Consider the following 13,551-nt stretch of genomic DNA (forward strand, 5'->3'; position numbering starts at 1 on the left):
CAGTCTTTGAAACAAATAGGCTTATATCATAAAATCTGAACCTTATTTGATTTTTATTCACAACTTTTACACTTTTTTATGTTTGCAACTGACTTTTTACACTATATATGTATATACCTTTTTACTTTAACAGTTTTATATATGCTTTACAATTAACGTAATCCATTTAATTTTTTATCGGCGATATATGACCTTTCTGTGTCGGTTCGCCGTAAAACCCAACTCATTCATTCATTAGAACCTAGGTTGCATTAACGTTTGATGGTGTGGACATGTTCGTCTTACTAGATTTTGTTGATAATGACAGAAAATGTAGGATTGTAAGAGAGTTCATATAAGTTTTAACAATAAACAAGTGTTTAAGCGTTATTCAAACGTGAAAAATGTTAGGACTTTTGTTGCCTAAAACATTCCGTATATCAATCTAGACTCTTTTTGGAAAAACAAGATGAGCCTGCAAAGACTGATTCGCTTTTAAGTGTATTGCAAATAGTAACCATACTGCACAGGTGTGCAGACTGACCTTAGCTAGTTGTCGTAAAGATACAAATCCTGGCTTTCACGCAATATAGTTTTAAAATAATGCATTCCCAAGATGGGTTATATTCCCTTCGGGGCATATTCTTTTTGCTCTGTTTGTCTTGGTTGTCTGCCTTGTCTGTCCGTATGTCTATCTGTCACAAAATCCTAACATTAAACAAGAGGGCCATGATGGCCCTATATCGCTCACCAGAGTTGATCTTGCCTACTGACCTAGTTTTTGACCCAAATAATCCAGATTCGAACTTGACCTAGAGGTCATCAAGACAAACATTCTGACCAATTCTCATCAGTTTCAAACTTAAACTGTGGACTCTAGAGTGTTAACAAGATTTTTCTTTGATTTGCCCTAGTGACCTAATCGTTGACCCCACATGACCCAGTTTCAAATTTGACCTAGAGATCATCAAGACAAACATTCTGACCAAGTTTCATGAAGATTGGATCACAAATGTGGCTTATAGAGTGTTAACAAGCTTTTCCTTTGATTTGACTGGGTGACCTAGTTTTTGATCCCACATGACCAAGATTCGAACTTGACCTAGAGATCATCAAGACAAACATTCTGATCAAGATTCATAAAGATTGGGTCAAACATGTGGCCTCTAGAGTGTTAAAAAGCTTTTCCTTTCATTTGACCGAGTGACCCAATTTTTGACCCACATGACCCAGATTCGAACTTGACCTTGAGGTCATCAAGGCAAACATTCTGACCAATTCTCATCAGTTTCAAACTTAAACTGTGGACTCTAGAATGTTAACAAGATTTTCCTTTGATTTGCCCTAGTGACCAAATTTTTGACCATACATGACCCAGTTTCGTACTTGACCTAGAAATTATCAAGACAAATATTCTGACCAAGTTCCATAAAGATTGGGTCACAAATGTGGCCTCTAGGGTGTTAACAAGCTTTCCCTTTGATTTGACCGGGTGATCTAGTTTTTGACCCACATGGCCCAGATTCCAACTTGACCTAGAGGTCATCAAGGTAAACATTCTGACCAATTCTCACCAATTTCAAACTTAAACTGTGGACTCTAGAGTGTTAACAAGATTTTCGTTTGATTTGCCCTAGTGACCTAATTTTTGACCCCGCATGACCCACTTTCAAACTTGACCTAGAGATCAACAAGACAAACATTCTGACCAGGTTCATAAAGACTGGGTCACAAATGTGACCTCTAGAGTGTTAACAATCTTTTCCTTTGATTTGACTGAGTGACCTAGATTTTGACCCCACACGACCAAGATTCGAACTTGACCTAGTGATCATGAAGACAAACATTCTGACAAATTCTCATCAGTTTCAAACTTAAACTGTGGACTCTAGAGTGTTAATAAGATTTTTCTTTGATCTGGCCTAGTGAGATAATTTTTGACCCCACATGACCCAGTTTCATACTTGACCTAGAAATCATCAAAATAAACATTCTGACCAAGTTCCATAAAGATTGGGTCAAAAATGTGGCCTCTAGAGTGTTAAAAAGATTTTCCTTTGATTTTCACCGGGTGACCCAATTTTTGACCCACATGATCCAGATTCGAACTTGACCTTGAGGTCATTAAGGCAAACATTCTGACAAATTCTCATCAGTTTCAAACTTAAACTGTGGACTCTAGAGTGTTAATAAGACTTTCGTTTGATTTGCCCTAGTGACCAAATTTTTGACCATACATGACCCAGTTTCGTACTTGACCTAGAAATTATCAAGACAAATATTCTGACCAAGTTCCATAAAGATTGGGTCACAAATGTGGCCTCTAGAGTGTTAACAAGCTTTCCCTTTGATTTGACCGGGTGATCTAGTTTTTGACCCACATGGCCCAGATTCCAACTTGACCTAGAGGTCATCAAGGTAAACATTCTGACCAATTCTCACCAGTTTCAAACTTAAACTGTGGACTCTAGAGTGTTAACAAGATTTTCGTTTGATTTGCCCTAGTGACCTAATTTTTGACCCCGCATGACCCACTTTCAAACTTGACCTAGAGATCAACAAGACAAACATTCTGACCAGGTTCATAAAGACTGGGTCACAAATGTGACCTCTAGAGTGTTAACAATCTTTTCCTTTGATTTGACTGAGTGACCTAGATTTTGACCCCACACGTCCAAGATTCGAACTTGACCTAGTGATCATGAAGACAAACATTCTGGCAAATTCTCATCAGTTTCAAACTTAAACTGTGGACTCTAGAGTGTTAATAAGATTTTTCTTTGATCTGGCCTAGTGAGATAATTTTTGACCCCACATGACCCAGTTTCATACTTGACCTAGAAATCATCAAAATAAACATTCTGACCAAGTTCCATAAAGATTGGGTCAAAAATGTGGCCTCTAGAGTGTTAAAAAGATTTTCCTTTGATTTTCACCGGGTGACCCAATTTTTGACCCACATGATCCAGATTCTAACTTGACCTAGAGGTCATCAAGGCAAACATTCTGACAAATTCTCATCAGTTTCAAACTTAAACTGTGGACTCTAGAGTGTTAATAAGATTTTCGTTTGATTTGCCCTAGTGACCTAATTTTTTACCACACATGACCCTGTTTCAAACTTGACCTAGAGATCATCAAGACAAATATTCCGACCAAGTTTCATAAAGATTGGGTCACAAATGTGACCTCTAGAGTGTTAACAAAGTTTTCCTTTGATTTGACCGGGTGACCTAGATTTTGACCCCACATGACCAAGATTCAAACCCAATCTGACTGAAGTGCATCTCCTATTACGCTACGCATAGGATCTGAGAACGACCTATTCATAGCCTCGTTCTGACAACCCTTTCGCTAGCCAATCAGAGCCTAACTTACAACATCTTGCAAATCTACCTGTAGCCTTGACTTTTGATATTTACAATTCTTGTGTCGTAATGTATCAGATAGCCGGGTAGCTCAGTCGGTAGACCACTTGCTTTGTAAGCGAGGGGTCCCGGGTTCGAGCCCTAGAATGACTGCAAATTTTTCTTACTCTTTGACATTCGAACAAGTCGTCTGATTGGATAAAATAAAAATAGCAATACTGGAAATCCAAAATATACAGAAGACGAATGTGAATGGGTCGTTCTCAGATCTTCGTTTAGAAGATCAAGTACTTTAGTCAGATTGATTCAAGCCTGAACTAGTGATCATGAAGACAAACATTCTGATAAATTATCATTAGTTTCAAACTTAAACTATGGACTCTAGAGTGTTGATAAGATTTTCCTTTGATCTGGCCTAGTGACAAAATTTTTGACCCCACATGACCCAGTTTCGTACTTGACCTAAAAATCATCAAGACAAACATTCTGAACAAGTTCCATAAAGATTGGGTCACAATTGTGGCCTCTGGGATGCTAACAAGCTTTCCCTTTGATTTGACCGGGTGATCTAGTGTCTGACCCAACATGACCCAGATTCAAACTTGACCTAGAGGTCATCAAGGCAAACATTCAGACCAATTCTCATCAGTTTCAAACTTAAACTGTGGACTCTAGAGTGTTAATAAGATTTTCGTTTGATTTGCCCTAATGACCTAATTTTTGACCACACATGACCCTGTTTCAAACTTGACCTAGAGATCATCAAGAAAAATATTCTGACAAAGTTTCATAAAGATTGGATCAAAAATGTGGCCTCTAGAGTGTTAACAAGCATTTCCTTTGATTTGACCGGGTGACCTAGATTTTGACCCCACATGACCAAGATTCAAACTTGACCTAGTGATCATGGAGACAAACATTCTAACAAATTCTCATTAGTTTCAAACTTAAACTATGGACTCTAGAGTGTTGATAAGATTTTCCTTTGATCTGGCCTAGTGACAAAATTTTTGACCCCACATGACCCAGTTTCGTCCTTGACCTAGAAATTATCAAGACAAATATTCTGACCAAGTTCCATAAAGATTGGGTCACAAATGTGGCCTCTAGGGTGTTAACAAACTTTCTCTTTGATTTGACCGGGTGATCTAGTTTTTGACACAACATGACCCAGATTCAAACTTGACCTAGAGGTCATCAAGGTAAACATTCTGACCAATTCTCATCAGTTTCAAACTTAAATTGTGGACTCTAGAATATTAACAATATTATCCTTTGATTTGCCCTAGTGACCGAATTTTTGACCACATATGACCCACTTTCAAACTTGACATAGAGATCATCAAGATAAACATTCTGACCAAGTTTCATAAAGACTGGGTCACAAATGTGACCTCTAGAGTGTTAACACTCTTTTCCTTTGATTTGACCGGGTGACCTAGATTTTGATCCCACACGACCAAGATTCAAACTTGACCTAGTGATCATAAAATGAAACATTCTGACAAATTCTCATCAGTTTCAAGCTTAAACTGTGGACTCTAGATTGTTAATAAGATTATCCTTTGATCTGGCCTAGTGACAAAACTTTTGATCCCACATGACCCAGTTTCGTACTTGACCTAGAAATCATCAAGACAAACATTCTGACCAAGTTCCATAAAGATTGGGTCACAAATGTTAACAAGTCATCAAGACAAACATTCTATCCAATTCTCATCAGTTTCAAACTTAAACTGTGAACTCTAAAGTGTTAACAAGATTTTCCTTTGATCTGACCTAGTGACCTAATGTTTGACCCCACATGACTCAGATTCGAAGTTGACCTATAGATCGTCAAAACAAACATTCTGACCAAAATTCATAAAGATTGGGTCACAAATGTGACCTCTAGAGTGTTAACAAGCTTTTCCTTTTATTTGACCGGATGACCTAGTTTTTGACATCACATGACCCAGATTCGACCTTGACCTAGAGGTCATGAAGACAAACATTCTGACCAATTCTCATCAGTTTCAAACTTAAACTGTGGACTCTACAGTGTTAACAAGATTTTCCTTTGATCTGGCCTAGTGACCTAATTTTTGATCCCACATGACCCAGTTTCGAACTTGTCCTAGAATTCATCAAGACAAACATTCTGACCAAGTTTCATAAAGATTGGATCACAAATGTGGCCTATAGGGTGTTAACAAGGCAAATGTTGACGCACGACGCACACCGCACACCGACGGACGCAGGACAATGACCGGTCACAATATCTCACCTTGAGCACTTCGTGCTCTGGTGAGCTAAAAACAAAAATGCTTGTGTGAAATTGCACATGCAGGAAGTCAGGACCCCTACCTATTTCCAGTTAAATACGTTAAAGGTTAAAGTCAAAATGTCCAGGTTGTCGCCATGGCATTGTGTCTCACAAATACATCTTGTTGGAAATATTTTCGAGACTCAAATATGAGATAACTCTTTGCATGTTTATCTTTTACAGTAAGCAGATGTCATAGTACGAAAAGCCAGGGTGAGACCATTATAGAAGAATGAAAATGCCATATTTGTGAATATGTCCAAACATATGCAATATCATACGACTTTTTTCAACAGTGTCTAGGCAATGGACCTTATAAAGTTACCAAAATGGACTGTATTATTTAAGATGCAAGGTCAACGATCCTTACGTTTAAATTGTCTACATCAAAGCTTTCCTGCTGTTGAGGCTCTGAATTTGTCACACCTAACAGACATTCAAGACAAGTATGCCCGCGGGCAGAATGTCGAGCCCGCCAGCTGTGAAGTGTGACCTTGACCTTAGACCTAGGGAACTGGTTCTTGCGCGTGGCATTCCGTCTCATATTGGTGAACATTCATGCCAAGTTACATCAAAATCCCACTATGCATGAAGAAGAAATGCCCCGGACAAACATCAATTTGACCTTTGACCTCCAACTGTGACCTTGACCTTTGAGATAGGAACATGGGGTTTGCACATGACACGCCTTCTAATTGAGGTAAACATTCATGCCAAATATAAACAAGATTGGTCCATGCATGTCAAAGTCATGGTCCTGACAAAATCGGACAGACGGACGCACGCACGCACATACACCGAACCGCCAAAAGTGGCGACTATATCGAGCTCACCGCAATCGGGATCGACAAAAACGGCATACACTGCCCTTGCTGTGAACCTGGTCCTCAGGTTAATCACTAATATGACTGATCCAGTTCTGTGCGAACTTTCCGGCAAAGACGTTCTGCTGCTAATGGAGCAATTAGAAGACAACGAAAAATATTTTCTGTGAAGTACTATTTCAATGCCAAGTTATTCAGCGAATTTGTTTTTTTCAATTTACAGTGTCTAGTCATTCGGAGAAAAGATCACTCTGAAGTTAGTCATTAGTAAATTAAAATCTGTTGAAATGTTTAAAGTTGATATTTCAAAGTTCAAATGTTAGCATGTACCGAGTTTTTCATGACAGCAGATTAAAGTTAATGTAAAGGATATCAGAATATGGTGATTTATTGTTAAAAATATTATTTCATTTTAATTATATTTTCAAATTTAATTTCTTCATAGGCTCGTGGAGATGCAATTTTTAAAAAAATCATTTTTTATGAATCAGTCTAATATTTAGAGACAGTGTACTATGAATACTGACTTACTTGAACCTGTTCAAACTTGCTACATAACACATGTAAGTAGGTTTAGAATGAGTTTTAGTCAAATGACTGATATCAGATCATGTCAAAAGTTTATGACCATGATTCGAGGGGATGGGTAGGGGTAATCAGTCCCGTCCCAACTTTCCTCTCATTTCCTTCCCATATCCCTCCTCGCTATCCCTCTTACCTCCCTGTTGCCTCTCCCTACCCCACTCTATCTAAGTCACTCCTCACTTCCCACCCTTTATCTCCGTCTCACCCTGTCTACCCACTCTAATTTATATTGTTGAAAGATACTTTCTTTTTAACTTCATTTCCCTGTTTAATATCTTCACAGATTCTGATTTGCAGTTTTAAAGAGTTTATTTTTATGAAACAATCTGATAATCAGTGAGAGTTTACTATGAATACTGACTATTAGCTGAAACTGTTTGTACTTATGCATGTAAGCATACTAGTCTTGTAATTGTGTTTCAATGATAGAATGTATGAGTTTCTGACAATGAAGGATATCAGGTCAGGTTGTTGTTGTATCTTTCTGTTACCAGCTTATGGTGTTTGTTTTTTCGGCTTTAACGCCCGTTTTCAACACTGCTTCAGTCATACCAGGCGGGCATTTATATAAGTTCAGTACTGAACTAGTACTGGAAAGAGCTTGCACCGGTCTGGCCATTAATATAAGAAGCAATACCTTGTGCATGTTTAAAAAGTCAGCTACCTATGCTACTCGATCACAGATGCTGTCAACTGTTTTGCTCTTAAGCATATTGGAAGTACAGGGTCAGGTTCACAGTAGCAAGTGTTTTCTTAAATCAGAATTTAATGATCGAGTTGACATCAAAGAGTTCAGGGCTTTGATAGCTGTTTCGTAAATGGACTATATCAATTTTAAAAGTCTATCAGGTATGTGAAAATAATATATTTCATTGATCTATTTATGCGAACTGATGCGCAAATTAAGCTTATCAGTTCTAAAACATGGTTTTAATGCAACAAAGTTCCTAACTCCATGGACTTCTAATCCTTGTTGCATAAACATAATCGACAAAAACAGTTTTGTTATAAAAATGATATGAATAGTGCAAAATACACGAAACTTGGTAATATGACTCTTTAAATAGTATACAGACTATAGCTGCAATTATTTGAGAAATATCAAACTTCACCGAAATTTTACTCAGATGCGTTTTCCAACATTTTTACTAAATGGAGATCGATACCTTTTTGCACGGACCCCTTCAATTTCAGTAAGTATTTAGCCACAAATCACCCTTAACTTTAGCACCCTACCGCAAGAAACTTCCAAGGCATCTCTGATCAAAAAGAAAACTCACCACCTGAAGATAATCAAACCTACCCAAGAATGCCAAGTACCCACGTAAATGCCATTGACATAGATAAGTAAATACTGTTGAAAAACGGCGTTAAACCCAAAACAAACAAATCAAATCTTAACTATCATTAAACAACTTTAAAAGAACTCTCACCAGTCCTTGAAATTATCTTTCAGAAATCCATTGATGCGGAATCTATACCTTCCCTGTGGAAAAAATGCTAATATTATCCCAATCTACTAAAAGGGCGACAAGTCAGACCCATCCAACTAGAGACCCATATCCTTTACATAACCCTGAGTTCGTATAGTTTCCTCATTAATTACAAAACACTTTACAAACCTTGGCATTCTATACGATCCCCATTATTGTTTTTTTCGAGAAAAAAAAGATAAGGAGTCACCCAACTAATTATGCTGGTAAATGACCTCGTAAATTCCGTGTACAATAAACAAAAGATTGAAATGATCCTATGAGACTTTAGTAAAGCATTTGATAAAGTGAGCAATGAGAAAGTCCTGTTTATATACCTGGAAAAACGTTTCAATGGATTAAGGGCTTCCTTGACAGCCGGCTTCAAACCGTAATCCAAAACGGTACAAGCTCATAGTACAGCAGGGGTCCCTGCTTGGGCCCCTGTTCTGCCTAGCAAATATAAATGATCTCCCACAAAATATTCAGTCTTAAGTGCGTCTATCAACAGATGATACTGCATATACATGCCACCTACCTCTATCACTCAATCTAATACCCTCCAAGATGTCCTTAAAATATTAGAAATGTGGGAGTAGAACTGGGATAAGGATCTCAATCCCACCAAATATCAAAGAATCAACGTAAGAAGAAAACATTCTATTCCCTCACAATACTATCTACATAATACTCTACTAGAACCTGTAACCTCAGAAAAATACCTTTGTATGGATATTTCAAATAATCTCTCGTGGAACGCCCACATAAATAGGTCAAGTGAAAAGGCAAGTCAAACCATAGGTTTCCTTCGCAGGAATATAAAGGTCGACTAAAAGAGGTTACTATCCAACTGTTTTGAGATACATTGTTCATCCCGTTTACAGTTGGACGCTAGGTTTCCCGGACGAAAGAAGGGGAGGACTGTGATAAGCTGATTTTATATCCAACCTGGACTGAACTGTTGATTTCTGGGGAACTTAAACCGGTTTATGGTGCGCGCCAAACCTCACTCTTACCCCCACCGTGTTCCAAAGACACGGGACAGTGTAAATAAAAGTAATCCCCTCCAGGTGAATCTCTAACACACGTTAGACACAAAAAGGCATGGCATGTAAAACACAAAAATGCTCGTGTATAACTATATAAAAAGCAAACCTTAAGAACCAAACACGTATGTACTCAATGCCTTTTCAGAAGACAGAGCAACAAGAGAAACACCCTTAAGGACCCGACGAAACAGGCTAGAAGACAGATATCAAAACAGTCAGTCCTGGTAGGATTTAAAAACTACTTATCATAAATTCCTCCCCTCTTCCGTCAGACACAATCAAAGAGGGGAGCGTAGTGTCCAACTGTAAACGGGTTGAACACTAAACATGCGGTATGTCTCAAAACAGATACGATAGTAAAATTTAGCAAAATATTTACGCAATTTGTAATAACGGTAGCCTTGCTGAAGAAGTTTACTTGTAATATATTGATTACGTTCATTGAAATGCTTGACATGACTACACGCTCTGGCAAACCGAATTAATTGAGAAATATATATCCCATAAGATGTAGTCTGAGGTACATCCCCATCCAAATGGGGAACATTTACAATACTAAAATTAAAATCATCCCTCTTGTCATAAATTTTGGTATGTATAATATTGTCATAAATAGAGAGATGTCAATCTAAAAATGAAGCATCAGTAGCCAGATTGCAAGTTTTAATTAACTAAGTTTCGTTTTGGGGAAGCTGCGTTTTTGGAACGTGGCATTCCCTGTTTGATATTTATACTTCTTTTTTTTTTCAAAGCCCCTCAAGTCCATGGCATACAAGTTCTTCGTCAGACCACAGCTGGGATTAAACTCCGAAGTCTGGTCTCCATACATACATACGCAAATAGACCAAATAGAAGCGATTCAAAGACGTGCAACCCATCTGAGGATGTCTGACTTTGGCCGCACTTCTCCAATGTCACCGAAATGCTATATAGTCTAAAATGGCGCAGGTTAGATCTCCGGCGCATTGACAGCCGACTCCTGCTTATGTACAAAATAATCTGGTTGCAATCCCCCATAATGTATTAACTTATCACCTTAACAAGGATATCCACTGTCTTACATGTTAATCTCTTCTACCATTGTCCTATTTCTCATGGACTTAAGTCCTATTGATTAGATTCCCACCTGACACTTCCTTCCTTCCAACCCCTCAGCAGTTCAATCACATCGTTTGCAACGATGAACATGCTTCTCAATAAGCCTGCTTTCCACCTGTTTTTCATTTGAAACACCAATACATTTTGCTTTCCCTTTCATTAAACTCGACTTCCTGTTATGTCTAGAGTGTTTACGTTCCTGTTAGGATTAGACAGTAAAGGAAATTAGATAGAGAGGTGGATAGATGGATGGATGCCTTTCCATAACTGTAGAAAGTGATTACACAAAATTGTAGAATATTTCAAATGTTAGGTCTATTTGTTTCACGACAAAAACGAAAATGTTGCAGGCTCGGTTTGATTGAGCCTGTTCATGGACGGCAGTGGAAAGGCATGCTACCGTCCACGCCCTCTAGCCCCGGGTTGAGCAGAACTCAACATTTACACATGCTAAAAGTACAAAAAACAATCTAGAGACACCCGCAAGTGTGTAATAATTTCTCACTACTTCTAATTTTGTTTAGCATCCCGACAAATTATTTCACTTTAACGCGGATTGTGGACAATAAACTTGTGGATTTTCAATAAGGGTTTTCTCAAACTGTATAATTATACAGGCAAACCTGTCTATAAAGACAACCCATAGGAGAGCCAAAATGTGGTCTTTATTGGCATGTGGTCTTTATTCACAGGCTAAAATACACTGAAAATGTTAAAATGGAAAACAAAACATGTTGTCTTTAGAGCCAGGTGGTCTTTGTTCAGAGGTGGTTTAACGCAGGTTTGACTGTCTTTTCAATTACAAACTTACGCAAAACCTAGCCTGTGATTCTGTCACTGTTCATTTATGTTAAATAACAAAATTATATTTTTACACTCCCAGCGGGCAGCATTTGAAATCTTATCATAAAGCTCATTTTTATTCTTATTAGACTTTTCAAATCTATTCAAATGCTGCATCTTTCTACTGTAAATATGAACAAGTGGCACTAATAGCCTGTATCTTTACCATGGAGTAGACCTTTCAAACGACCTCTCTTTTAACATTTATATTAACAAAATCTGCACAACAGCAAACAGAACACTTGGTTTTATAAAACGTAACATCCAAACTAAAAACAAAAAGGTACAAAACTCTTGTCAGGACTAAGGTAGAATACTCATCTTCATCAGTCTGGTCACCCTACATAAACTCAATATCAATAAAACAGAAGTGGTACCAGATGGATACCGATACATAACAATTATTTCAGAGATGACAGTGTCTTAGATACGCAAAATTCTCTAGGTTTAAGATCCATGGAGACAAGACGAACTAATGTGATACAAAATTTTCATTCACTTGTAGCTATTCCTGTCCCGGCTTATTTTGAGAAATCCAGGGGACAAGCAAGTCACACACACGCACACGCACACGCACACACACACACACACACACACACACACGCGCGTGGACGCACGCACGCACACACATCCTGGCCTATAGGCAAATCCATACATTTTCCAATTATCATATTGTTTCTTTTTTCAAATACGGTCGTCTTATGGAACAACCTTCCGTTTGAAATTGTTCTCCTGTCCACACTTGTATCTTTCAAGTAGGCGATATGCCAGCATACAATAAGTTGTAGCAAAGTGTACTTTTAATATGAATCTATTACCATTTTCTGTATATCTAACAATTGTTTTTAATATTCTGACTTTCTAACTTTGACATCTCCCTGTCAATACTTTAGTAAAAAATTTTCTTTTGCTCTGAGTGCGCGTCTATTAGTAAAACTTGAAAGGGGAGGTAAAGATAGATAGACATATTAAAACTTCGTGTTCTTGGTTTCACAAAAAAATGATGAATCTTTGTCATCCTTGGATAAATGTAAACAAAGAATGTTATATACGGTATTTGGTGAAGATAAATGATTGTGTTCAAAAACGAAATCGTCAGACGGTTTTTGCCTAATGTAAAATTGATAAACGATGTGTGCAGAAGTTCCTTTCAAATCCAAGAGGTGTATACATATAAACGAAGTTTATTGGAAATCCATCAAGTTTTTCTCTTTTTAAACGATCTATTTTACATTCACTCATTTCTTTTACAGATCTTTTACGATTTATTATTACGAATAATGGTTGCTTTTTATAGTCCTGGCTAGTATGTACGCAAACAAATGTAAAATACTATCCACAGGTTTCAAAGCCATGACCAAGGGGCTCCGTGGCCAAGTGGTTAAGGTCGCTGACTTGTAATCACTTGCCCCTCACCGATGTGGCTTCGAGCCCCGCTCGAGGCGTTTAATTCTTCATAAGCGGAAGCCATACAGCTGACTTGCTGAAGGTCGGTGGTTCTACCCAAATGTCTGCTCGTGATGAAATAATGCGAGGAGGGGCGTTCCTTCACCATAAAACGCAGGAAAGTCACCATATGACCTATAACTGTGTCGGTGTGAGGTTTAACCAAACAAAACAAAGCCATGACCGCCCGGTGATGTCAGAAATTCTTAGTAACTTTAATACTGCACCTTAATCGGGTTATTGTTTATTTTCAATCTGGTGCAGCTGAGATCAAGCGCGTGTGTTTCATGTTATTTATTTTATTACATTTTTTATCAGAAGAATTATTATTTGATTTCTACAGAAACCTGTTGTGGTCATTGTAGACTATTGTCACTCGCGATAGCACGATGCCGCGGTAAAATATTGTAGCATCTGTTCCTCCTAAGTTTGGATTTACTGGTACGTATTTGACTTTTGTGAAAAAGTTTTCAATCGACTTCGAACCTCTAAGATTGTGATACCAATATTATACTCTGTTGTGCAGAGTCATTGCGACAGTTCTACAATAGTTTTGTTTGATTATCCTGAAGCCTGTTTTTT

Source organism: Mercenaria mercenaria, chromosome 2 (genome assembly GCF_021730395.1).
Source record: "Mercenaria mercenaria strain notata chromosome 2, MADL_Memer_1, whole genome shotgun sequence".
Taxonomy (NCBI): Eukaryota; Metazoa; Mollusca; class Bivalvia; order Venerida; family Veneridae; genus Mercenaria; species Mercenaria mercenaria.